The following is an 8884-nucleotide window of genomic DNA, read 5'->3' on the forward strand; positions in this document are numbered from 1 at the left end:
AAAAATGTTTAATCTTTGTGTCACATTACCTTGATGTATAAGTTTGTATGATTTTAAATATGTAAAATAGTGAAGGAATGAAACATATATTTTAAAATGTATTGATCGGTTACTATAACTTCATGGCTACAAGCTATAATTCGGAGATTATATCAAAAGAACGTTAGAATTTTCATGACTCATAAATTACCAACACATAACTTGGTCGTTGTATCTATAACTCAGTTGTTACAATCTCATCCATTGCGTATTACTCGATAACTGCCACCTATTACTTGGAAAATAAGTCTTGATCTATTACCTATAACTTGGGCCAATGAAACCTATACCTCGGCCCAAAACTGAAACACATGATAACACTCATCACAATGACATGATGACTTCATCACACGTCATCACCAACAACTTAATGAAATAGTCAAAACAGATGCTGAAAATATCACGGTAACTACATTGTGATTTTCACGAAATTGTGATCACACTTTTCAAAATTAGGGTACAACTAACCAGCAAGTGCACTGGGTCGTCCAAGTAATAAAACCTTACGCGAGTAAGGGTCGATCCCACGGAGATTGCCGGCTTGAAGCAAGGTATGGTCATCCTGTAAATCTTAGTCAGGCGGATTCAATTTGTTATGAGTTTTGATAATTGAAAGATAAATAAAACGTAAATTAAAATAAAGATACTTATGTAATTCATTGGTGAGAATTTCAAATAAACGTTTGGAAATGCTTTGTTGCTTCTGAGCCTTTGCTTTCCTATTGTCTTCATCCAATCATGCGTGCTCCCTTCCATGGCAAGCTGTATGTTGGTGGATCACCATTGTCAATGGCTACCATCCGTCCTCTCAGTAAAAATGGTCTAGGTATGATTTCTATACGACTAATCAACTGGAGGATCTCTCGTCTCGGATGAAAAATACCAGGCATAGCTACCGCACGGCTAATTAGTTGTCGATTCTCACTTGTGTCAGAATAGGATCTCTCTATCCTATTACACACTGTCACTGTGCCCAACATTAGTGAGTTTGAAGTTCGTCACAGTCATTTCATCCCAGATCCTACTCAGAATACCATAGACAAGGTTTAGACTTTCTGGATCTCGGGAATGCTGCCAATTGGTTCTAGCTTCTACCACGAAGGTTCTAATCTTACGGATTTGAATGCTCTGTTGTCAAGAGAGGCAAGTCAAATCCATGGATCAGAGACCCAAGAGACTATACTCTGGCTGTCGTCCAATGACTACGTTGAACATCATGTAGACCGCTTGTGGTTGTCAGGCACGCGGATCTTGGCTAAGCGAGTAACGAAGATAGTGGATGATTGTCATGGATCACCCCTTTATTCTGACTTAACTGAATTAAGTACAAGAGTATATCTTGGAGAAGAAGTAAGCGTGAATTGAAAGAGAAATAATAGTACTTGCATTAATTCATGAAGAACAGCAGAGCTTCGCACCTTAATCTATGAGGTATAGAAACTCCATTGTTGGAAAATACATAAGAGAAAAAGGTCTTGGCATGGCCGAATGGCCAGCCTCCCCAAATGTGAAAAATGGCATAAGATTCGAATACAATAGGAAAAAAGTGCTATTTATACTAAACTTGTTACTAAGGATTACAGAAAATAAGTAAGTGCAGATAGTGTAGAAATCTACTTTCGGGGCCTACTTGGTGTGTGCTTGGGCTGAGCATTGAGCTTTACACGTGCATAGGCCTTTTCTAGAGTTAAACTCCAGCTTGGATGCCAGTTTGGGTGTTTAACTCCAGTTCTGGTGCCAGTTTCAGCGTTTTATGCCAGAAAAGGGTCTCTGGTTAGCGTTTGAACGCCAGTTTGGGCCATCAAATCTCGAGAAAAGTATAAACTATTATATATTTTTGGAAAGCCCAAGATGTTAGCTTTCCAACCCAATTGAGAACGCGCCAAATAGACTTCTGTAGCTCCAGAAAAACGTGTTTGAGTGCAAGTAGGTCAGAATCTAACAGCATCTACAGTCCTTTCTCAGCCTCTAAATCAGATTTTTGCTCAGGTCCCTCAACTTCAGCCAGAAAATACCTGAAATTATAGAAAAACACACAAACTCATAGTAAAGTCCAGAAATGTGATTTTTGCATAAAAACTAATAAAAATATAATAAAAAGTAACTAAAACATACTAAAAACTACCTAAAACAATGCCAAAAAGCGTATAAATTATCCGCTCATCACAACTCCAAACTTAAATTGTTGCTTGTCCCTAAGCAACCAAAAACAAAATAAGATAAAAAATAAGAGAAAATACAATAAATTTGAAAAATATCAATGAAGATTAGTTTTAATTAGATGAGCGGGACTAGTAGCTTTTTGCCTCTGAATAATTTTGGCATCTCTATATCCATTGGAGTTCAGTATTGTTGACCTCTTTAGGAACTCAGAAATACAGATAATGTTATTGATTTTCCTAGTTAAGTTCTTTTTTATTCTTGAACACAGCTACTTTATGAGTCTTAGCCGTGACCCTTAGCATTTTGTTTTCCAGTATTATCACCGGGTACATAAATGCCATGGACACATAACTGGATGAACCTTTTTAGATTGTGACTCAGCTTTGCTAGAGGCCCCAGTTAGAGGTGCCTAGAGTTCTTAAGCACACTCTTTTATTTGGGATCACGACTTTTACCACTCAGTTTCAAGCTTTTCACTTAGACCTTCATGACACAAGCACATGGTTAGGGACAGCTTGATTTAGTTGCTTAGGCCAGGATTTTATTCCTTTGGGGCCCTCCTATCCACTGATGCTCAAAGCATTGGATCCTATTTACCCTTGCCTTTTATTTTAAAGGGTTACTGGCTTTTCTGCTTGCTCTTTTTTTTTCAAGATTTTACTTTTCACTGCTTTTTCTTGCTTCAAGAATCAGTTTTATGATTTTTCAGATCACCAATAACATGTATCCTTTTTCATTATTCTTTTGGTGCACGAAATTGTGATCACTACAACTTTGCACAACTAACCAGCAAGTGCACTGGGTCGTCCAAGTAATACCTTACGTGAGTAAGGGTCGATCCCACGGAGATTGTTGGTATGAAGCAAGCTATGGTCACCTTGTAAATCTTAGTCAGGCAGACTCAAATGGGTATAGTGATATACGAATAAAACATAAAGATAAAGATAGAGGTACTTATGTAATTCATTGGTAGGAACTTCAGATAAGCGTATGAAGATGCCTTCCCTTCCGTCTCTCTGCTTTCCTACTGTCTTCATCCAATCCTTCTTACACCTTTCCATGGCAAGCTGTATGTAGGGTTTCACCGTTGTCAGTGGCTACCTCCCATCCTCTCAGTGAAAATGTTCCTATGCTCTGTCACAGCATAGGCTAATCATCTGTCGGTTCTCGGTCAGGCCGGAATAGAATCCAGTGATTCTTTTGCGTCTGTCACTAACGCCCCGCCTTCAGGAGTTTGAAGCACGTCACAGTCATTCAATCATTGAATCCTACTCAGAATACCACAGACAAGGTTAGACCTTCCGGATTCTCTTGAATGCCGCCATCAGTTCTTGCCTATACCACGAAGATTCCGGTTAAAGAATCCAAGAGATAAACATTAGAGCCTTGTTTGCTTGTAGAACAGAGTGGTTGTCAGTCACTTGTTCATAAGTGAGAATGATGATGAGTGTCACATAATCATCACATTCATCATGTTCTTGGGTGCAAATGAATATCTTGGATAAAGAACAAGCGGAATTGAATAGAAGAACAATAGTAATTGCATTAACACTCGAGGTACAGCAGAGCTCCACACCTTAATCTATAGTGTGTAGAAACTCCACCGTTGAAAATACATAAGAACAAGGTCTAGGCATGGCCGAATGGCCAGCCTCCCAATGATCTAAGATAGCATAAAATGAAGATAGCTACCCAGATATCTCAATACAATAGTAAAAGGTCCTACTTATAGAAAACTAGTAGCGTAGGGTGTACAGAGATGAGTAAATGACATAAAAATCCACTTCCGGGCCCACTTGGTGTGTGCTTGGGCTGAGCAATGAAGCATTTTCGTGTAGAGACTCTTCCTGGAGTTAAACGCCAGCTTTTATGCCAGTTTGGGCGTTTAACTCCCATTTTGGTGCCAGTTCCGGCGTTTAACGCTGGAATTCCTGAGGGTGACTTTGAACGCCGGTTTGGGCCATCAAATCTTGGGCAAAGTATGGACTATCATATATTGCTGGAAAGCCCAGGATGTCTACTTTCCAACACCGTTGAGAGCGCGCCAATTGGGCTTCTATAGCTCCAGAAAATCCACTTCGAGTGCAGGGAGGTTAGAATCTAACAGCATCTGCAGTCCTTTTCAGTCTCTGAATCAGATTTTTGCTCAGGTCCCTCAATTTCAGCCAGAAAATACCTGAAATCACAGAAAAACACACAAACTCATAGTAAAGTCCAGAAAAGTGAATTTTAACTAAAAACTAATAAAAATATACTAAAAACTAAACCAAATATACTAAAAACATACTAAAAACAATGCCAAAAAGCGTACAAATTATCCGCTCATCACAACACCAAACTTAAATTGTTGCTTGTCCTCAAGCAACTGAAAATCAAATAAGATAAAAAGAAGAGAATATACTATAGACTCCAAATTATCAATGAAACTTAGCTCCAAATTAGATGAGCGGGACTAGTAGCTTTTTGCCTCCGAACAGTTTTGGCATCTCACTTTATCCTTTGAAATTCAGAATGATTGGCTTCTTTAGGAACTCAGAATCCAGATAGTGTTATTGATTCTCTTAGTTAAGTATGATGATTCTTGAACACAGCTACTTATTGAGTCTTGGCCGTGGCCCAAAGCACTCTGTCTTCCAGTATTACCACCGGATACATACATGCCACAGACACATAATTGGGTGAACCTTTTCAGATTGTGACTCAGCTTTGCTAAAGTCCCCAATTAGAGGTGTCCAGGGTTCTTAAGCACACTCTTTTTGCCTTGGATCACAACTTTATTTCTTTTCTTTTTCTTTTCTTTTTCTTTCTCCCCTTTTTTTCTTTTTCGTTTTTCTCCTTCTTTTTTTTTGTATTCACTGCTTTTTCTTGCTTCAAGAATCATTTTTATGATTTTTCAGATCCTCAGTAACATGTCTCCTTTTTCATCATTCTTTCAAGAGCCAATAATTTTAACATTCATGAACAACAAATTCAAAAGACATATGCACTGTTCAAGCATACATTCAGAAAACAAAAAGTATTGCCACCACATCAAACTAATTAAGCTAGTTTTAAAGATGAATTCGAAATCCTGTACTTCTTGTTCTTTTGTGATTAAAACATTTTTCATTTAAGAAAGGTGATGGATTCATAGGGCATTCATAACTTTAAGGCATAGACACTAAGACACTAATGATCATAAGACACAAACATGGACAAACATAAGCATAAATTTTCGAAAAACAGAAAAATAAAGAACAAGGAGATTAAAGAACGAGTCCACCTTAGTGATGGCGGCTTGTTCTTCCTCTTGAAGATCTTATGGAGTGCTTGAGCTCCTCAATGTATCTTCCTTGTCTTTGTTGCTCCTCTCTCATGATTCTTTGATCTTCTCTAATTTCATGGAGGAGAATGGAGTGTTCTTGGTGCTCCACCCTTAGTTGTCCCATGTTGGAACTCAATTCTCCTAGGGAGGTGTTGATTTGCTCCTAATAGTCTTGTGGAGGAAAGTGCATCCCTTGAGGCATCTCAGGGATCTCATGATGAGAGGGGTCTCTTGTTTGCTCCATCCTTTTCTTAGTGATGGGCTTGAGGTCATGCCTTCTCAGTTGAACTGGCTTCCCTCTTGAGTTTCTCTTCCATTTAGTGCCCTCTTCACAAATGTCTGTGAGGACTTGGTCCAACTTTTGATCAAAGTTGACCCTTTTTGAGTTTGAAAGGGACCTCGGGGATCACCTTCTTCAAGGCCACGACTTCATAGAAGTGGTCTTGATGCACCCTTGAGATGAATTTCTCCATCTCCCATGACTCGGAGGTGGAAGCTTTTGCCTTCCCTTTCCTCTTTCTAGAGGTTTCTCCGGCCTTGGATGCCATAAATGGTTATGGAAAAACAAAAAGCAATGCTTTTACCACACCAAACTTAAAAGGTTTGCTCGTCCTCGAGCAAAAGAAGAAAGAAGAGAGTAGAAGAAGAAGAAAATGGAGGAGATGGAGGTGGCTTTGTGGTTCGGCCCTTATGGGTGGGTTTGGGTGGGAAAGTGGTTTGAATTTTGAATGGTGAGGTAGATGGGGTTCTATGAAGGATGGATGTGAGTGGTGAAGAGAAAGTGGGATTTGATAGGTGAGGGGTTTTTGGGGACGAGGTGTTGAGGTGATTGGTGAATGGTGAAGAAGAAGAGAGAGGGTGGTGGGGTAGGTGGGGATCCTGTGGGGTCCACAGATCCTGAGGTGTCAAGGAAAAGTCATCCCTGCACCAAATGGCATGCAAAATCACGTTTTGAGCCAATTCTGGCGTTAAACGCCGGGCTGGTGCCCATTTCTGGCGTTTAACGCCAGGTTCTTGCCCTTTCCTGGCGTTTAACGCCAGTCTGGTGCCCCTTTCTGGCGTTAAACGCCCAGAATGGTGCCAGACTGGGCGTTAAACGCCCATCTGCTAGCCTTACTGGCGTTTAAACGCCAGTAGGTTCTTTCTCCAGGGTGTGCTATTTTTCTTCCTGTTTTTCATTCTGTTTTTGCTTTTTCAATTGATTTTGTGATTTCTCATGATCATCAACCTACAGAAAACATAAAATAACAAAGAAAATAGTCAAAATATAATATTGGGTTGCCTCCCAACAAGCGCTTCTTTAATGTCAGTAGCTTGACAGAGGGCTCTCATGGAGCCTCACATTTTCTCAGAGCAATGTTGGAACCTCCCAACACCAAACTTAGAGTTTGAATGTGGGGGTTCAACACCAAACTTAGAGTTTGGTTATGGCCTCCCAACACCAAACTTAGAGTTTGACTGTGGGGGCTCTGCTTGACTCTGATTTGAGAGAAGCTCTTCATGCTTCCTCTCCATGGTGACAGAGGGATATCCTTGAGCCTTAAACACAAAGGATTCTTCATTCACTTGAATGATCAGTTCACCTCTATCAACATCAATCACAGCCTTTGCTGTAGCTAGGAAGGGTCTGCCAAGGATGATGGATTCATCCATGCACTTCCTAGTTTCTAGGACTATGAAATCAGCAGGGATGTAGTGGTCTTCAATCTTCACCAAAACATCCTCTACAAGTCCATGAGCTTGTTTTCTTGAGTTGTCTGCCATCTCTAATGAGATTCTTGCAGCTTGCACCTCAAAGATCCCTAGCTTCTCCATTACAGAGAGAGGCATGAGGTTTAAACTTGACCCTAAGTCACACAGAGCCTTCTTGAAGGTCATGGTGCCTATGGTACAAGGTATTGAAAACTTCCCAGGATCTTGTCTCTTTTGAGGTAATTTCTGCCTAGACAAGTCATCCAGTTCTTTGGTGAGCAAAGGAGGTTCATTCTCCCAAGTCTCATTTCCAAATAACTTGTTATTTAGCTTCATGATTGCCCCAAGGTATTTAGCAACTTGCTCTTCAGTGACATACTCATCCTCTTCAGAGGAAGAATACTCATCAGAGCTCATGAAAGGCAGAAGTAAATCCAATGGAATCTCTATGGTCTCATTTTGAGCCTCAGATTCCCATGGTTCCTCATTGGGGAACTCAATGGAGGTCAGTGCACGCCCACTGAGGTCTTCCTCAGTGGCGTTCACTTCCTCTCCTTCCTCTCCAAATTCGGCCATGTTGATGGCCTTGCACTCTCCTTTTGGATTTTCTTCTGTGTTGCTTGGGAGAGTACTAGGAGGGAGTTCAGTAACTTTCTTGCTCAGCTGTCCCACTTGTGCCTCCAAGTTCCGAATGGAGGACCTTGTTTCAGTCATGAAACTTTGAGTGGTTTTGATTAGATCAGAGACCATGGTTGCTAAGTCGGAGGGGTTCTGCTTAGAATTCTCTGTCTGTTGCTGAGAAGATGATGGAAAAGGCTTGCCATTGCTAAACCTATTTCTTCCACCATTATTGTTGTTGAAACCTTGTTGAGGTCTCTGTTGATCCTTCCATGAGAAATTTGGGTGATTTCTCCATGAAGAATTATAGGTGTTTCCGTAGGGTTCTCCTAGGTAATTCACCTCTTCCAATGAAGGGTTCTCAGGATCATATGCTTCTTCTTCAGAGGAAGCATCCTTAGTACTGCTTGGTGCATTTTGCATTCCAGACAGACTTTGAGAAATCAAATTGACTTGTTGAGTCAATATCTTGTTCTGAGCCAGAATGGCATTCAGAGTATCAATCTCAAGAACTCCTTTCTTCTGATTAGTCCCGTTGTTCACAGGATTCCTTTCAGAAGTGTACATGAATTGGTTATTTGCAACCATTTCAATTAGCTCTTGAGCTTCTGTAGGCGTCTTCTTCAGATGAAGAGATCCTCCAGCAGAGCTATCCAAAGACATCTTGGATAGTTCAAAGAGACCATCATAGAAAATACCTATGATGCTCCATTCAGAAAGCATGTCAGAAGGACATTTTCTGATCAATTGTTTGTATCTTTCCCAAGCTTCATAGAGGGATTCTCCATCCTTCTGTCTGAAGGTTTGGACTTCCACTCTAAGCTTACTCAATTTTTGAGGTGGAAAGAACTTTGCCAAGAAGGCATTGACTAGCTTTTCCCATGAGTCCAGGCTTTCTTTAGGTTGTGAGTCCAACCATGTCCTAGCTCTGTCTCTTACAGCAAAAGGGAATAGCATAAGTCTGTAGACCTCAGGGTCAACCCCATTAGTCTTGACAGTGTCACAGATTTGCAAGAACTCAGCCAAAAACTGATGAGGATCTTCCAATGGAAGTCCATGGAACTTGCA

General features: G+C 40.5%; 1 non-coding gene across 1 annotated transcript; it reads left to right on the forward strand.

Annotated features, from left to right (window-relative positions):
• The first annotated feature begins 8533 nt into the window (after positions 1–8533).
• Positions 8534–8641, forward strand: LOC130964874 (small nucleolar RNA R71). Its single transcript, XR_009080941.1, has one exon. It is a non-coding gene; the product is annotated as a small nucleolar RNA R71 (small nucleolar RNA).
• Positions 8642–8884: the final 243 nt, after the last annotated feature.

This window comes from Arachis stenosperma, chromosome 2 (assembly GCF_014773155.1).
Source record: "Arachis stenosperma cultivar V10309 chromosome 2, arast.V10309.gnm1.PFL2, whole genome shotgun sequence".
In the NCBI taxonomy this organism is placed as follows: Eukaryota; Viridiplantae; Streptophyta; class Magnoliopsida; order Fabales; family Fabaceae; genus Arachis; species Arachis stenosperma.